This window comes from Pelophylax lessonae, assembly GCF_965119305.1.
Source record: "Pelophylax lessonae genome assembly, chromosome: 2".
NCBI classification, from domain to species: Eukaryota; Metazoa; Chordata; class Amphibia; order Anura; family Ranidae; genus Pelophylax; species Pelophylax lessonae.
In genome coordinates, this window is record NC_138769.1 from 364,132,506 (window position 1) to 364,150,487 (window position 17,982).

At 46.4% G+C, this 17,982-nt stretch overlaps 1 protein-coding gene across 2 annotated transcripts in view; it reads left to right on the top strand.

The window, feature by feature from the left end:
• The window catches only part of NFYC (nuclear transcription factor Y subunit gamma), a 94,639-nt gene that overhangs the window by 20,942 nt on the left and 55,715 nt on the right, over positions 1-17,982 (top strand). Inside the window, exon 1 of one of the 2 annotated variants that reach the window (XM_082247595.1) lies at positions 14,321-14,622. The exons of the other annotated variant lie outside the window; for it this stretch is intronic. The gene's annotated coding sequence lies outside the window, so the exon portion shown is untranslated. Of the gene's footprint in view, positions 1-14,320; positions 14,623-17,982 lie in introns of those variants that run through there. 2 annotated transcript variants of the gene reach the window in all.

Consider the following 17,982-nt stretch of genomic DNA (forward strand, 5'->3'; position numbering starts at 1 on the left):
TTAGCATGCCACAATGAGCCCTAAATCATGAAATCACGTGTTGTGGTGCACACCATTGAAGTGTGATTCTCATGATAGGTTTACGGAGTACATTTTAAGAAATGTTAATTTTTTTTATAAAGGTTTTTGTTTTTTTTCCCATGTCCTGCATCACAAGATACACAAACAAATGTGCCCCTAAAATAAAAAAAAAAAAAAAAAAAAAATCTCCATGCATTTAATGTTGGTCCTCCTTCCTTCCTTTTTTTTTTTTTTTTATTTTTTTTTTTTTTATTTATTTTTTTGCCACTTAAGGACCAGGCCTATTTCGTTCATTGATGGACACAGCTCCTCATCTTCTTAACCATTGGGTTATATTGCCCCCTACAGGAGTAGGACACTAGCATGTTTTTTTATGTAAAAAGGGAACCTTGTGTCTAAATTTTTTTAGCCATTTATGTTACTGAGAGAACTACTATCAACAGTCGGACTGGATAGTCTAGATCCTTATGGCCTCCCAGTCTGGCCAGCGAGCTCATGCAGATCGTAGCTTTGCGCTAGGCCTCGCCACGACATAGCCTTACTGGATGGGGGTTGGCCTGCGAGTGAAACAACTCGCCTAGATACACACGACCTGGTTTGTCTTGAGTCACAGCGTACCCCTTGGCCGTCAGCACCCCCACCCTGGGTGGGGAGGTGGCCTGCCTCGATTGGCGCCTACCTAAATATCGTTGGTATGGTGAGTAGTGTTCCCTCTCCCCATATCTCTTGCGGTGGACATGGGCCCCTCCCTGGGATGGTCGGACCCTTGTGTTATCCCCCATGTCCCCAACCCCTTGTATGTGGGGTCCCTAGGGAACATCCCCCATCGACTATCCAAGGCTCCCTCCTCAGGCCATCGTCCCCACTATTTCATATGGGGACCCTACCTTAGTCGGGTATGGTGCAGGGGCTGTAGCAGGCGATGGGAGCACCTGGGGGGGGGGGGGGGGGCTCGCCGATGCCGCTGATCCTGCGATCTGCTGGTCAGAGGTTAATCCTGGTGGGGGTCCCTGCCAGGGCCCCCTATGCCTGAAGATCGCTGGATCCTGTAGACTGCATGGTTTGCCGTGGATGCTGCCATTTTCCAGTAGATCACAGTATTAGGCTTGACAGCCATCTTTTTAGTAGTTTCCCATTGAAATGCATTGGGCAGCCATTTTGTTGTGGCCTCCCCATTGAAATGCATTGGGCGGCAGTTTTATCGTAGTCTGAGAACGATGTACAGCAGTGAGTGGCAGGGCTTTAACTCTAGTGCTGACCCAGGTACTTCCTCTTCCTGTGAAGATTTTCCTGCACATTTCAGGCCGGCTTTGCTTTCCCTAATATCGGGTGGTGGTGAGTCGATTGGAGTCCCTGTAGATCGCCCTTCCACTCTGCTATATTGCAGTTTAGTGTGCAGGGACTTGGTAGTACTGCTGGTGCAGTGGTGTGGGGCTGTTTTCTGCAAAAACGTGAACCTACGCTGTCCCAGGGATAACATGCAGTACCAGGAGCAAGTCTCACCTACTGATCTCCTCGGTGTTGCGGGGACCTCCGGGTTGCAACCATTGTCTGCTTTAATGGCAGTTTTGGGAACCCTGTTGTCAAAAGTTGATTTGGTCCTAAAAAAAAAAAAGGACTAGTAAAAAGCGCCCACTGCCCCCACCTGCCTCATCTGTATCCTCAGATTCTGAGGTTGATATGGCTGCCTCGGACACGAGTCACCCTGAGGGATCTGTGTCATTGCACTCTGATGGATAGGATGAAATATCCTCATCTGCTGCAGCCGCGCGGAAAAATGCGCTGTTGGAGGCACTTTTAGTGTCAGTGCGGGAAACTCCAAAAGCGGCGAATGATTCTACAGCATCAAGGATGCAGGTGTCCTTTGGCACACGCAAATCCCAGAAGTCAGGCAAGGTTTTCACTTGTCCAGATATTTTTGACAAAATGTGTCACTGACCAGAGGGGGGGCCTTAAACAAGTTAATGGTGCCGAAGCGCATTGAGGCGTTACCCCTTTGCGGACGTTGTAGTCCAGACTAACGAAATCTACTGTGGTCCTGCTGGAGGAGTCTACGGTCTTTTAAAGACCCTATTGATAGAAGAATTGAGACTCTGTCCCGCCATTTACATGTGATTGCGGGTTCAGTACTTAGACCGGTCTTTGCTATCACTCTGGTGTCCCAGACCATAACGGAATGGGCAAAGTTGCTAAAAATTGATTTGGAAGCAGAACCACTTCCCCGGGCCTTGCACAGCTAACGGACCAAATGGTCCAAGCCTTACTATATATGTGATGTGGCTAGAATTTCCGCGGTAGGGGTGACCATTGGATGCATGGTGTGGCTAAAAAGCTGGTCTGCAGAACCAGGCGTCTAAAAAAGCTGTTAAATCTCCCCTTTACAGAAGACCGCCTGTTTGGTTCTCCGTTGGATGAACTTATCAAAGGGCTTACAGGTGGGAAGAGTACTCTTCTCCACAGTCCGCTAAGGGCAAGTCTCTGCGTCAGACGGGGCCCTTATTTTTCAGCACACAGACCGCTCTTTCGTGCCTCCGGCAGGCAGGAGGAAGGGATCTAAGCCATTTAAATCATCTGGGGGTTCCAAGAAGATGTGGTCGGGTAAGCAGAGAGCAGGTCCCTCCAGATCTGCAGACAAGTCCCCTTCTGCATGAAGGGGTGCCCTCACCCGTATCTGGGGTGGGGGGACATCTTCGTTTCTTTCTGGAAGCATGGACCTCCTAGATTTAGGACAAATGGGTCCATGAACTGTTCCGTTTGGATTACAAGATCGAATTCAGGTCTCGACCGTCGGACAGATTTATTGTCCAATCTAAGCCTATCTCCAAGAGGCGGTACAAGATCTGCTGTCGCATGGGGTGATTGTGCCGATTCCCTCTTGGGAGCGCTTTCAGGGGTTCTATTCAAACCTGTTCACTGTTCCCAGGAAAGAAGGCAAAGTACATCCAATACTCGACCTCAAGGCTTTAAACCTCTTTGTGCTGGTACACAAGTTTCGAATGGAGTCCATTCGCACAGTAGTGGCGAACCTACACCAAGGGGAATTTTTGGCCTCTATCGATTATCAAGGACACACATCTACACATCCCTATTTATGCTTGACGCCAGTGTTTTCTTTGCTTCGCTTTTAGGAGTGGAGTATTATCAATTTGTGGCGTTACTATTTGGTCTCGCCTCTGCTCCAAGGGTCTTCACCAAGGTGTTGGTTCCGGTATTGGCATTACTGCGACAGTGGGGGATTGCGGTACTGGGGTACCTGAACGATCTCCTCTTAAGAGCAGACTCCCATTCATCCTGTTGGGCAACTTGTCAATCACTGTATTGACTGTACAAGAGTTCGGTTGGAACATCAATTTAAAAAAATCTGTTCTGGTCCCAACTTCCAAACTGGATTAACTGGGACTGACTCTGGCCTCAGCGAGGTTGAGCTTATCCTTCTGGGTCTTCGTCCATGCACCCTGCATGCTCAGTGCGGATGATTCCTCTGCTCCTCGAGCCGTGCATGAAAAGGCGCTGGTGGATGCGCTGATTGTCAGTGCGTTAAACTTTAAAGATGGAGGATGCGGCTGATGCTGCGTTGGAGGCGCCGGTCCTTTTTGGCACTCACAGGACCTCCACGGCGGCGAGGGTGTTCCCCCTTTTCCCACTTACTTTGATAATACTGTCACAAAACAGTGGGGTTGTCCAAAACACTTTTGCTTCCCCTAAGCGTTTTTGAGATGCTGTATCCTTATGAGAATTCCCTGCTTAAAAAGTGGACGGTCCTACCTGTAGTGTAGGCGCCGGTTTCCAGGTTAAATCAAGCCACCTTAATTTAGGTTGGAGTCCCCGGCCTTTAAAGATGTAGCTGATAGGTCTGAGGCTCTGACCCCTCATATTTTCACTGCGGCTGGTTCGGGACTTGGACCGGTATTTACTATTGCCCTGGTTCTGCAAACTCTGACCGTGCGGGCTAAACTTTTACGCTGGGACTTAGAGGGGAAACCGCTTCCCCCTGCCGTTTTGGAGCTGGCGGATCAGTTAGTCCAAGGGCTACAGTTGTCTGTGATGCCTCTTTGGATGCGGCTCCTTTTGAATTCTAGACTGTCTGTCTCAGCAGTGGTCCTTCGGCGTATTATCTGGCTGAAATGCGGGTCTGTGGACCAGACTTCTAAGAAGGCCTTATCTGATCTCCTATTTGTGAGGGATCGCCTGTTTGAAGCTTCCTTGGATGACATCATAAGGGCCTCATGGGGGGGGGGGGGGGTACTCTTCTTCCGCAGGCTTCCAAGGGCAAGGAGCCATTTTGCTCGGCTCAGAGGCCTTTTCGTCCCTCAGGGTCTCAAGACAAGGGATCTAAGCCCTTCAGGGCTTACACCAGAGATTCCAAGAGGAACCAATCTGGCAAGCCATGAGCGGGCTCTTCCAGACCTGCGGACAAGGCTTCCTCTGCATGAAGGGGCGCCCTTGCCCTGTATCTGGGGTGGGGGGATGTCTTCGCTGGTTTCCGGATCTGTGGACCTCCCTGGTACAGGACAAGTGGCTCCACAAAGTAATTTGGTCCGGCTACAAGATCGAGTTTCGGTCTTATCCTCCGGAAACTATCTTCCCTTCCAGTCTGTGCTTGTCCCCAGAGCGCTTACAGGGTCTCATTGGAGCAGTTCAAGACTTGTTACCTCAAGGGGCGATTGTCCCTGTTCCGACTTCAGGACGTTTTCTTGGTGTTTTACTCAAACCTGTTTACAGTTTCCAGGAAGGAAGGCAAGGTACGTCCAATTCTGGACCTCAATGCGCTAAACTGCTTTGTGCGGTTACAAAAGTTGAGAATGGAGTCCATTCGCACGGTAGTGGCGTCCCTACGTCAGGGGGATTTTCTCGCTTCTATCGACCTCAAGGATGCCTACCTTCACATTCCAATATGTGCTGGTCACTAGTGCTTCCTCCGCTTTGCAGTGGGAGAGGAGCTTTATCAGTTTGTGGCGATGCCCTTTGGTCTCGCCTCCTCTCCTCTGGCTTTCGCAAAAGTGTTGACCCCAGTACTAGCATTGTTGCATCAGCAGGGGATCGCGTCACTGGGGTACCTAGGTGATCATTTTCTGCGAGCAGAGTCTCCGACTGCTCTGATGGACAACTTGGAGATTAGTCTGCGAACTCTGAATGGAGTGCAGTTGGATTCTGAACCTTCAGAAGTCTGCTCTGGTTCCTTCCACATGACTGGACTATCTGGGTCGGACTCTGTCTCAGCCAGAGTGTTTCTTCCTCTGGAAAAACTCCAGAAATTGTAGGAGGCAATTCAGCTTCTGTTGTCCAGCAGAAGCTCATCCTTCCGGGCTTGCATGTGGGTGCTGGGCCTAATGGTGTCTACCTTCAAGGCGGTTCTGTTTTCACAGTTCCACACGAGATCTCTGCAAAAAGAGATTCTGGTGAAATGGGACAAGTCTGTCTCTGGTGGCTTCGTTCTCCGGCACTTCGACAGGAAAAATCCTTTCTCCCCCTGTATTCTAAGGTGGGCAGAACGATTCATTCCAGCCCTCCCTGCTGTACACATTCTAGGGGTGGAAAATTGGCAAGCGAATTACCTCATTCGACTGGCGTTGGACCAGGGGAAATGGTCGCTTCATCTGGAGGTGTTGTCATCCGTTGTCTCTGGTCGGGTACTCCCGAGATGAACCTGTTGGCCTTTCGTCTCAACAGGAAGGTACAGAGGTTTGTGGCACGGTCTCTGGATCCTCTAGCCAACGCCATAGTGGCCCCTTGGAGTCAGTATCGTCTGATTTACGCCTCCACCCCCCCCCCCCACACACACACACACACTCAAACTTCTGCCAAGACTCTCCTGCAGGATCGAGGCGGAAGGGATTCTGGTGGCTCCAGACTGGCCTCGTCGGTCTTGGTACGCCGATCTAGTATGGCTGGTCGCCGATGCTCCTTGGAGACTTCCTCTCAGGGAAGATCTGCTGTCCCAAGGGCCAATCTTCCATCCTGCTTGACAGTCGCTGGCTTTGACAGCTTGGCTGTTGAAAGCCAGGTGCTGGAGAGAGGTTTGTCTGAATTAGTGATTCCTACTCTGTTAAAAGCTAGAAAAATCTACCTCCAGGAAGATCTACAATCGTACTTGGAAGATGTACATTGGGTGGTGTGAGTCACTTAGGGTTCACCCTTGCTCCTTTTCGGTGGCTTGGATTTTGGCTTTCCTCCAATGGGGGGGTTAAGCAGCCCTTGGTCTTGTGTACCATCAAGGGCCAGGTTTCGGCCTCAGTGGTTTTCTTTCAACGTCCATTGGCCACACATTCCTTGGTGCGTATATTTTTCCAGGGACTTTGACACTTTGCTCCTCCAGTGCGTTCTCCATTGCTGCCATGGGACCTCCATTTGGTGCTGTCAGTTCTTCAGAAACCTCCTTTGGAAAGTCTTCAGGAGGTTCCCCTGTTTACATTATTCCAGAAGGTGGCCTTTTTGGTGGCTAATAACTTCTGCGCGCAGGGAGTCTGAGCTGGCGGCAAATTCTTGTCTTTCACCATACCTGGTGGTTCACAGAGATGAGGTGGTTCTTTGTCCCTGCCCGTTGTTCCTTCCAAAGGTCGTCTGATTTCAATTTGAATCAAGATATTGTGTTGCTTTCCCTATGTCCCAGGCCTAAACATCCTAAGGAAATTGCCTTCCATTCCCTGGATGTGGTTTGGGCAAACAGGGTGTACCTGCCAGCTATGGAGTCTTTTAGGAAGTCAGACTTACTATTTGTACTCATGAATGGACTTCAAAGGGCTGGCTGCTTTCTGACACTGCTTGCAACAAAACTGAATGCCTATAGCAGAGTGAATGGGTGTATACCCCCAGGAACTGCACCATAGGCGTAGTCAAGCTTTTTCCTGCTTGGTGTCCTACTCCTTTGGGGGGCAGTGTAACCATTGGGGGCAGTGTAACCATTGGGGGCAGTGTAACCCAATGGTTAAGATGAGGAGCTGTGTCCGTCAATGAACATCCACCTGCTCAGTGAGAATCGGAGTCTTGTATGTAAATGGATTTTGCGGTAAGTCAAAAATCAAATTTTTTTTTTTTTGATTATAGCACAAAAAATAAAAATCGCAGAGATAATCAAATACCACCAAAATAAAGCTCTATTTGTGGGGGTAAAAAAAGACATACATTTTATTTGGGTACAGCTTTACACGACCGTGTAATTGTCAATTAAAGTAATGCAGTGCCGTTTTGCAAAAAATGGCCTGGTCATTAACCACTTGCCGACCGCCGCACGCCGATCTACGTCGGCGGTCAGCCCCTCACAGGCAAAGTGACGTAGGGCTACGTCACTAGCTTGTGAGGGTCTAGGGAGGCGCGCTCCCGCGTGGTCACGGACCCCCCCCGCTCCGCGCGTGTGACCGGCGGACCCGATGTCCGCCGGCCACTCTGCGATCGGCGGGGGAGAGGGAGAAAGTCAGGCAGCTTGTGTAAACAAGCTGCCTGTCATTCTCCCCTCTGTATGAGAGCTGATCATATGGATCTACTATGTAGATCCGTTGATCACTCTGCATACAGCTGAAGCCAAAGCCAATCACAGTAAGAATCACGCCCCTAGGGACACACACAGCCCCTCCCTCTCAAATAAAGTTAACCCCTTCACTACCAGTGTATTTTTACAGTAACAGTGCATATATATAGCACTGATTACTGTAGAAATGTCACTGGTAACCCCAAAAGTGTCAAAAATGTCAGTCAAGGGTCCGATCTGTCCGCCGCAATGTCGCAGTACCGCAAAAAAAATCGCAGATCGCCGCCATTACACGTTAAAAAAAAAACAACAAAAATGACAATCTTTCCCTTAGTCAGTAAACGCAATAACTTTTGCGCAAACCAATCAAAATACGCTTTTTGCGATTTTTTTTTTTTTTTTTTTTTTTTTTTTTTTTTTTTTAACCACATAGGTAGCATAAAACAAATTGTCCGAAAATGTTAAAAAATTTTGATTTTTACATTTTTTTGGGGGGGAATTTCATATAAAAAAAAGGGGAAAAATATTGCTATTTTTGCAAAATTGACGCTTTTTTTTGTTTATAGCACGTGATCAAAAAATCGCACAGGTGATCAAATACCGCCAAAAGAAAGCTCTGTTTGTGGGAAAAAAAGGACGCCAAATTCGTTTAGGTATAGCGTCGCACGACCGCGCAATTGTCCGTTAAAGTCACGCAGTGCCGAATCGCAAAATACCCCCTGGGGCTTAAGTGGTTAAGGGGGTAAAACCTTCCGGTCCCTAAGTGGTTAATAAACACAAACGACTGGATCTCTGTTTTATTACTAAAAGCAGTAATAATCAAATGCAGAGGCAGTAATTTTATATGATAAAAAGTACATACAGCCCTACAGATAGAACTGTTTTTTTGGGGGCAACCATAATGCTGATGCGGTCCACGATGAAATTGAGTTTTAAACCCCGGGATTATATAATGTACACTGATTTGGGTTATTTTTTACGAAAGAAATGTAACCGTTCATTTTGATCTAAAATTTATATAACAAGATTTTTTTTTATAACAAACTAAGCAAAACTTTGTGTGTGTGTTTTTTTTTTTTTTTTTAAGTAAAAAAACCCCAGTGGTGGTTAAATCCCACCAAAAAAAAAAAAGTTTAATTTGGGTACAGTGCTGGGTGACTGAGCAATTGTCAAAGACCTCTTGCACATGCTGTTTGAGCGTCTACTTTTTCTGACTCTTTTTTGGTATGTATTTACTTGCATTTTTACGTGTATGCGTTCGCGCAAAAACGTATTCTCTCCTTGTTCAGCACTATATATAAATGGACATTTGCGCGCATTAGCAGTAAATTACTGACCAGAAAAAGCAGATTTTTCTTTATTTTTTTACTGAAGAATAGACAGCGCTTGTTTAGGCTCCTGTGTGCATTGATTGGCACAGTACAATTATTGGGCAGTATTTTACCTCGGTGTAAAAAAAGCTGTACTGAGCTTTTTCAAGCTGCAGTGTGCAAGAGGCCAAAGTGTAACAGCGATTAAAGCGGAGTTCCGGGCACAAAAAAGTTTTTTTTTTTTTTTTTGTGCCCCTCCGCTAGGTATGCCTCACCTGAAAAGGAATTGGATAGTTATTTTTTTTTTTTGTTTACTCACCTTTTTATTGAAGATCGTAAATACTCACCTATGACAGCTTCCTCCTCCAGCGCCGAGGCTCACCCCGTCACTTCCTGCCTCGCGATGATTCCTGGGAGCTAAACGTCATAGCTCCCAGGAATCAATGCGCCGCACCGGCCCCGCTCGTCATTTCCGGGTGACGCCGCATTCCCCTGCTAAACAGCTTCTGGGCATGCCCAGAAGCTGTTTAGGAATGCGGCGCCGCACCGGAAGTGACGAGAGGGGCCGGTGCAGTGCATTCTGGGACACGAAGACGCGGAAGAAGACAGAGAAGAGGACCGCGCCGGCTTCAGCTGCCCACAACCGAGATGGAAACGCTGTGGAAGAAAATTTCTAAGTAAGTATTTCTTCTTACAGGTATGTGCGAACCGGGACAGATCAGAGGCTAGCCATTGTGGAATGTGCTAGCCCTGACTGTCCCGGGGGTATGTTCAGAAAAAAATCGTTTCTCTGCCCGGAACTCCGCTTTAAAATTGCCTGGGCAGGAATTGGGTGTAAGTGTGCGGTATTGAAGTATTTAATGCAATGCACAATAATGTATTACCTAGCGTGTGTTAACGTACTACAGCAAATCATAAAGTTCTGAAACCGGCCTCAGAATTAGGACTCTTTGGGCTACTGAATTTTGCCTGCAGTCTTTAGACCCTCACAGATCTGTTTAGGGGATGAGAAAATCTTCCCTGAAATCAGTGGGCTTCTTAGATTAAACCTATGTCCTTCCATCTAAAGCAGCGCAGGTCACAGTTCTTAGGCTTCTTTAAAAGCTCTTGTGGGCTGAAAAAGCTGATCAGCTGGGATCTGTGAAATGGGCAGATCCCTGCTGCTTAGCAGAAGTCTGTCCACAAAGGATTTTCCTAACACTTTTAATAAAGGTGGAAAAACCTCCTGCATGGCAGATATAGACCATTCCCTCTTCAATATTGCAGGTCAGTGAGGGCATGGGCCTAACAGTTATGAGGCTTATTTGGCATTAATCCTTGCTCTATTTTCTAAATTTTGTTTCAAACTTTGGTCCGCCTGTGCGAAGGGGGCCTATCGGGTCCACCTGTCAGTTTTTCAGCAGACCTGATTGAACCCACCAGTCTTTTTTATAGAGTGGCGGGTGTCAGTGGACATGTATCCGTTGACATCCGATCTGATCCTGTCCTCCAAAAAAAAAAAACGGACGGATGGAGATCTGTTTCCCCCCTCTGTCTGGTGAATCCGATGGCAGTCGGGTATAAATGGACAGGGTTTTTTTTTTTTTTTTAGCCCGTGGTGTGTGTGAAACACACTCAAAAGACTTACACCCGGTGCATAAAAAAGTGCACACACGCAAAACGTGAGACACACAAAAAGTGCACAAGGCGTACACATAGCCCTCCTCCGAAGAGGAAGGGCCCTGACCCTGATCCCCCGGGGCGCGAAGCTCCTGACGGGGACTGAGGTAGTCACTTTGGTCCGCCCAGCCGAAGCCAGGCAGACCCCGTTCTCCAGGGGGACTGCCGAAACAGCCCACCCCAAGTACTTGGTGGGGCTCCCCCGAAGGGAGACCCCATGGGAGAGGGAAAACTAAGCCAGATGGCCATATCCACCCCCTCCCAAGACTTTCAGGGCAGGCCCGAGGACCTACGCCGTACTAATCGTGCAAGTGACAGTACAACCAAAAAAGGGACAAACGTGAACACACGACAAAGAAAAACAGAGTGGGGGAAGTGGAGAAGTGCTGGGTAGTGCCAAAGTGCGAGACCTTGACAGGCCCCCTGGCCAGGAATAAAAAATTCCTCTGGTGCTGGCCAAAAGGCCTGCCCCAAGAGGCAGGTGCAGAAAAAGTGTGATGGTGCAGTGACCAAGGTGCCACAAAAACTCAGGTGAGCTGCCCCTCACCAGTGAGAATTGAGGCACCCCTGGGCTGCCACCCCAGGGGCACGTACACCACAGGCTTTTTCGGTCTCAGCCCCCGGCCAGACCCCGTGTAGCCCCCCTTTCCTACCAGGAGGTTTGGAACGTAGACAGCTTGGGGAGAGCCTGCCTTCAACTGGGGGAAAAAAGGCCCCCCTTGTAAGCCTGATTCACCCAGGAGGAAAAGGCCCTACCACCGCCATCCGCATTCCTCACCAATTACATCCAGGAGCAGTACTAACCGGTGGACAAGGCCTGCTTTCTCGCTCCCTTCAAACTGATAGGGGCGGACCCATTCAAATCAGAAGGCAGCGGATCCGGCTTTCTCTGACAGTGCCTACATCCAGGTCCCCCAGTTACGCCCAGGGCACCCCGGTTAATTTCAGCCCCTGCTGATACTAACCATCAAGGTCCATACCAACTGATAAGAACAGATACTACACTTGATCTTAGCCAAAAGGCCGACAGGTTTTTTTTTTTTTTTTTTAAAGCCCGTAGCGTGTGAAACACACTCAAAAGACTCCACCCGGTGCATAAAAAAGTGCACACACAAACGTGAGGAACACAAAAAGTGCACAGGGTGTGCGAAAACGAATGGTCTTCCCTCCGAAGAGGTATGACCCGAACCTCGATCCCCCGGGGCGCAAGACTCCTGACAGGGATTTAAGGTACTCATGGTCTGTCTGGCCGAAACCAGACTGACCCCGTTCTCCAGGGGGACTGCCGAAACAGCCCACCCCAAGTACTAAGTGGGGCTCCCCCGAAGGGAGACCCCATGAGAGAGGGCGAACTAAGCCAAAAGGCCATATCCACCCCCTCCCAAGACTCAAGGCTGGGCCCGAGGACCCACACCCTCCAAGTCGTGCAAATAAGGAAAACAAAGGTGATAGTGCAGGTGACAAACCACAAAGAAAAAGAGACTAACAAACAAAGAAGTGGGGGAAGGGGAAGTGGGGAAAGTGCTTTGGTGCCATGTGAAGAACAAAGGCAGGCCTTCCAGCCGGAATAAAAAATTCCTCTGGTGCAAGCCAAAAGGCCTGTCCCAAGAGGCAGGTGTGACCAAGGTGCCGAAAAAACTCACAGCGAGCTGCCCCTCACCAGTGAGAAATTAAGGCACCCCTGGGCTGCCACCCCAGGGGCACTTACACTACGGGCTTTTTTCAATCTCAGCCCCCGGCCAGACCGAGTGTAGCCTATCCCCACCAGCAGACATATGAACCTGGACAGCTTGGAGAGAGCTAACCTACCACTGGGGACAGGCCCGTCAGCAAGCCAGATCAAAACCCAGGAGAGAAAGCCCTCCCCTCGCCATCCTGTTCCTCAGCCCATTACATCCAGGAGCAGTTCCACCGGGCTCACCCTCCAGACCGGCTTTCCTGCTCCCTTCAAACTGGTTAGGACAGTTCAACCCATTCGAATCAGAAGGCGGCGGTCCCCACATGCTTTCCCAGATGACCTACTCCCCATACCTCAATACTTAGAGCGCTCCGGGTTTAGGTCATACTGGTACTAGCTAAGGCCCATACCAACTGATAAGAACAGATACTACACTTGATCTTAGCCAAAAGGCAGAGAAGCAAAAAGCCGACAGGTCAGCAAGCCAGATCAAAACCCAGGAGAGAAAGCCCTCCCCTCGCCATCCTGTTCCTCAGCCCATTACATCCAGGAGCAGTTCCACCGGGCTCACCCAAAGCCGACAGGTGTTCCATTTACATTTGACTGTCCATCCGAGGAGAGCTGATTGTATCTGCTCTGTGTGAGTGGACACGGACCAGCCACCCACCTGCTCAGTGAGAATCGGAGTCTTGTATGTAAAGGGCCTTATCTTTCAAGGAAGTCCTGTTTACCACTAATCTCTGTAGTTTGTAAAACCATAGAAGGAAATGTGCCTAAAATATGATCCTAATGCACCCTCCTCTATATGACTCAGATTGGATGCCAAGTCTAAGGGTAGCCCAGGAGGTTGAATGAGGAAAGGGACTCAGTTCCCCCATCCACACATTGGGGGAGATTCACTGAAGCTAGTGCACTCAGAATCTGGTGCAGCTGTGCATGGTAGCCAGTCAGCTTCTAGTTTCAGCTTGTTAAGCTTTGACAATAAAACCTGAAAGCTGATTGGTTTCTATGCAGAGTTGCACTAGGTTTTGCATTCTCTAGTTTTAGTTTAAAACAAAAAAAAAAGCGCCCACTGTGTAGATGGTGGAATCCTCCCAGTTTTGAACTATTCTGACTATTGTATCCCTGCAGTCAGAATACAAAGATCAGTGCTGCAGGCTATAGCCTGCAGTGCTAATTGAGCAGAGAAAGGCTTAATGCTTCTGGATGTCAGAGACTAACACGCTTCCCTTCCTGCTCTTGGCTGCTCAGGCATCTGGCACTGTCACGGGGGGGTTAAAGTGTTACTAAACCCACAACAGTAAAATCAGTGTGTATATGCAGTAAAGCATGCTTGTTATGCTCGCACTGGAAAATAAGGGGCTAATCCCCTGCATTTTTCTAGAAAGGTGTGTGATCCCGTCTTCTCTGACCCTCCTCTTTTTCAACTGACTCCATTCCATCTCTTGATGGAACAGAGCATTAGGAGTCAGGTTGCACATGCTCTTTTTGGGGTGTATTGCTAGAGGTGTTTTTTTTTTCTTTTTCTTCTTGGGAGAGTACATGTGATCAGCACAGGGCAAATGAGAAATGTACAGACTTCTAAATACAGCTGAAAAATGTGCTGACTCGTGCAGACAATTTGGCCATAATTCTTAATGTAGTATAAACATGCCATTAGCTTTGTGTCTGAATACACTGCTGGGGGGGGGGGACGCTTGGATACGGTGTCCAGTGTGTGCCCTATGTGCCTTTCTTTGGCATAAGTGTATTGTAAAATGTCCCCTGCTGTTTCAAATGTAGTGAAATATTTATATACACACACTTGTTAAATGTTTAAACTGTTCACAGATAATCTTCTGATACTTTAAATGATTTTTACTGATTGGTTTGCACAAGATTTAAAAGGAAGGTCTTGTAAATTGCTAGAAGTCTGCCGTATTATTTATATGGATTTTCTGCTGCCTCAAACCGTGAATACATTTTGATGAAAGCACTCCGTTCTTTTAAAGTCACTTGGTCTGACCCCTGTTTGTCTCAAGGTAACTTTAAACAGGAAGTGTTACAGTGGTGCTGATTGATTATCTCATCTGCCAATGGTAGCTGAGCAGTGTCCTCAAATAACAAGCAGCAGCAAATAGGGCACGAGGAAAGGCGGGTGTAGGTGTCATGTAGCAAGCTAGATTGAATGCCTTTGACTGTTAAAGTGGAAGGAGGCTGCAGGATTTTTTCATTGGAGACTTGGGAGTTTTTCACATAGACAGGGGTCAGCTGAAAGACAAAGAAAAATGGCGAGGAGTTTGCAAGGAGAGCAGATTCTGTCTGTTGGGTTTGAGAAAAAGGATATTGCACAGTATCTTCCTTGCATGTCCTCATGCCTTTGTCCTTTTTTCTCTTTCCCGAGAGGGGGGAGGGCTGGTGAGAGTGAAGCTGAAGGGGAAAATAGAAGTGTTTGAGCTGTGCCGTGGTCTTGTGAAATGAGAATTTCCTGATATTTTGCAGTGGCACTGGTAAGTTCCGTTTTTTGTATTTTTCTGTGTAAAAGTAAATATTGCATGCTGTTTTTTTTCCCCCCTTTTACTCTGAGAAATCCAAGTTTGTACTGTCTAAGAAAATGGCCCCTTGCATTCCTGGCATACCTTCTGCTGCACCTCTTGTACATTACAGTGTGGGTTTTCTTTTTTTTCATTGTACACTAAGGTTGATATGCAGAGATAAGAAACCTGTACAAGTTCACTTTAAAATGCAAGAGCAGGCAATGTGTTAATATTATTCTGTATTTTATTTGTTTAAGGTCATGTGAAATGCAAGTGTGAGTGAATGTTTGCGTGTTCACATATGTATTTGTTCATGCACAATATCTGAGTACACATTGGTGCATCCTGTAGTATTGGGGATTTTTTTTTTTTTTTGTTTCAATATTCTGTATGCACCGTCCATTTAATTGGCCAGAATTACTTTTGCGAAATTGTCTTTTACTTGAAATCGTATGTTAAAGACATGGGTGCCCTTTCCAGGAAATTTCATACACAACATGCCTTTAAGTAATTCCTGATATACAGAACAGCTGTTACTTTAGCATAGAATGTCAGTGCCACATAATTCCAGTGAAAGACTCTTTATGGAAATAGCTTATAAATGAAGAGGTTAATGGTCTATAAAGTCAATGGAACATGACATTACTGATTAATTTGGTGAGGGATTTTTTTTTTCTTGCCCTTGCGCTTTGCAGGTAAGCTCGTTGTCTGTCTCTTCTAGGCGCTCAATAAGTCCTTTCAAAGGTGCACAATTTTGCTTCCGATAGTCACCCTGTAACTGCACTAGCATGTTTTCTAGTTTTTAGAGTCCTTTCTTTTTTTCTTTTTTTTAAATACTTGATGCTAGTTGAATTTTTAAATAAGACCTGAAGGTCATTGGAATGTTTGATGTGCAGCAACACATTCCAACACAGACACAAGGAACTCTGCAGGCAAGAGCACAATATTCCAGTCACTATGGCAAGTTTTCTTCACTGATGGCCTTTCTGATTTGTGGTTGGTTTTTTTTGTTTTTTTCTTGCTGCAGTTTTGTTATTTACCATCATGTTATTGAAGACAGGCCTCCTTCAGTTTGCATGACCTTGAAAAGCTGCTGCTTTGGAGTTTGAAAATTGAAGGACAAACTTTGTGTGGCCTTACGGAGAGACTAAAAAAGTTGCATATGGGCTTTCTTGTTTAATGTGTCTGTCAATGAATTGCACATTGATTTTCTTTCTAGCAGTCTCTTAAAAAAATGTTATTTTGCATAATTGTAAAAAAACAGGTAAACGTAATCTTTCCCTTTTTGTTTCTTATCGAATGTCAAAATAAGAATGAATTTGATGAAAGCACACCTAAAAAATTATTTGAATCAATTGTTTTTTTTTTTAATTTAAGTTATGCAAGTTTTAATACAACTTTTTTTATTCCTGCGTAATCAGTAAGGACCAGTACACTTTTCAAAGTAAGGTGCTGGTGTGTATGTGTATGTGTGTATATATACCATATTTTCCGGCGTATAAGACGACTGGGCATATAAGACGATCCCCCTATTACATGATCTACCGGTAATACTTATACTTGGGTTACCTTGGAGATATTATACTCGGTGTATAAGACGACCTCCCATTTTTGGGGGATTTTTTTTGAGGTTCAAAAGTAGTCTTATACGCCAGAAAATACAGTGTGTATATGTGTGTGTATATATATATATATTAAACACATTTTTTTTTTCCTCTTGCTACATAGTAACCTCTGCATGATGTAGAATGGTTATATAGTAAAGGCTCCCCTAAATTGTCAAGGATTGTTAAGCAATCACAATACAGTTTTCAAAGGTAAAGCACTATGTGACTGCATAAGGTTGATGTCAAAATGGCAAGAAGAAGAAAAGAAAATATTTGGGCAGTTCATATTTTTCGTTGCGAAGACCTTTTCTGATATCGCATGTTTGCTTATAGAAAAATTTTGTTGAACTCCATTTTAGTTGGCGTACGTGGGGGGGAGAGGGGGGAATCTTGAAATTCCTGATGAAAATGAGAAAACCCTACTGTGTGGATTTCTTATAAGCTTTGATTCCAAACAATTCATGTTTATTGGTTGGCATGCTTTTTTGGTAGAAATAGTTGACTTTGATTAACAAATGCTCTTTCTGATTCAGGAGTGGGAAAATGTAATGCTTTTAGTTTAAAAACGCGGTCTCCAAGCTGTGGCCTAGGGGCCACATGCAGCCATTTGCTTGCTTTTATCCACCCCTTGAGCCATTATTCCTCCCACGGGCACAAACAATGGGGCACTATTCCTCCCTCTGACACCAATGATGGGGTATCGACTCCCAGGACATTTCCCCCCCCCCCCCCCACTGGCCACGGTCCCCTGCTCTTCCCCCCCCCCCCCCCCCAAAAAAAAAGTCTGAAGGACAGTAAATTGGCAAAGTTTGGAGACCCAGGTTTAGAAAACAGGTGGCCTAAAGAAGGTAATGGGTAGAATTCAAAATGACCCTAACGGCACTTTTTAAGCACTACCTTCACCTAATTCATGCATGCATTTGCGCCAGAGTCTGTAACATTATCGACTTGTGAAAGAGATTCAAGTAGTTCTTACTACTGTCACTTTAAGAATCTATCGCTATGTCTAATACAAATTCTTAATGCCAGTTTTAGAAAATTGGCAGTAATTAACACCAGCTATGAGCTAGTGTACAGAACTATGCCAATATTCAGTGGGCCCTGCTTCTGCTGGGAAGTTTTCTCTGACTGAAGGCTAAATGGGATGTCATTACCCAAATATGGCAATACCCATATTTAGGAAATGGCTCCTTTTTAGAATAGAGCCTGCGTGGGATCTGATAGGCTAGTTCCCTGTCCGGTCCACTTAGCTTTCCACTGACAATGCACAGCAGTGGGCATATTCGAAAGCTCCTATTGGACTGAATAGTGACTATAGATTCTAAATGGTGTCTACAGTACCTCTTAAGAACTCTTCTGAAGATTTTTGACAACCATACAGAAAAAAGTTGGTCACTAGCTATAATTTTCTGGGAGGTCTGGTTTCTGACTTTGCCTAATCTAACTGCACTGAACTGGGCTACAGGACAAATGTTTTGCTTTGTTCCTATATAATCAAACCTTTATCTGTTTGGAAATGGTCTTATAAAATTTCGACATCTTGCGAAACTTAGCTTGTAGCTCAGGAGCGAGCACACATGAGTTCCCCCATTGGGCAGTGGCTTCTGGTGTGGGCATTGGACAAATGGAGTCAAGAGCTCTGGCGGGGGACCCGAAAAGAGGTAAGTAGTGTGTTTTTTTTTTTTAACCTATCTCCCCAAAGTCTAGAGAAATTTTGTAATCAAAG